Source organism: Epargyreus clarus, unplaced genomic scaffold (assembly GCF_041222505.1).
Source record: "Epargyreus clarus isolate Ecla_fem2 unplaced genomic scaffold, WU_Ecla_fem_2.2 ptg000016l, whole genome shotgun sequence".
Classification (NCBI taxonomy): Eukaryota; Metazoa; Arthropoda; class Insecta; order Lepidoptera; family Hesperiidae; genus Epargyreus; species Epargyreus clarus.
Window position 1 is genome coordinate 5,042,501 of NW_027332224.1, and position 398 is coordinate 5,042,898.

Consider the following 398-nt stretch of genomic DNA (forward strand, 5'->3'; position numbering starts at 1 on the left):
AATCAGTGCACATGCACCATCAATAATAACACAGTCATGAAATATTTTAATTGTGTCCTATTAATTACAGAATGGGCCCTTAAAATAGAATTCTCATAGACGTCTTATAATTCTATTCTTATCATAGACATCTATATAATATATTAAATATATGAATACTTCCACTTGCTGTTTTGTTTTGATTACGTCCCGTTCCAATGATTTGGAATTGACGAATCACTCGAGAGTTACTAAATTTATTCCTTTTTTTCAATAATACTTCTCTTACATAGATAGTATAAAATGTCATTGCTTGCAAACAGAGGATTTAAACATATAAGAATCTGCAAGTTCTTTAACGTTTATGAGTATTGGGTTTAGGAACTTGTATAAGCAAATTTGTTAGGATATTTAGCGAT

The 398-nt window shown here is 29.1% G+C and overlaps 1 long non-coding RNA gene across 1 annotated transcript in view; it reads left to right on the forward strand.

Annotated features, from left to right (window-relative positions):
* Positions 1 to 50, forward strand: part of LOC140748636 (uncharacterized) — a 1,216-nt gene extending 1,166 nt beyond the window's left edge. The window contains exon 2 of the long non-coding RNA XR_012102961.1: positions 1 to 50. This exon is cut by the window's left edge and continues 572 nt beyond it. This is a non-coding gene — a long non-coding RNA (uncharacterized LOC140748636).
* The last annotated feature ends 348 nt before the right edge of the window (positions 51 to 398 follow it).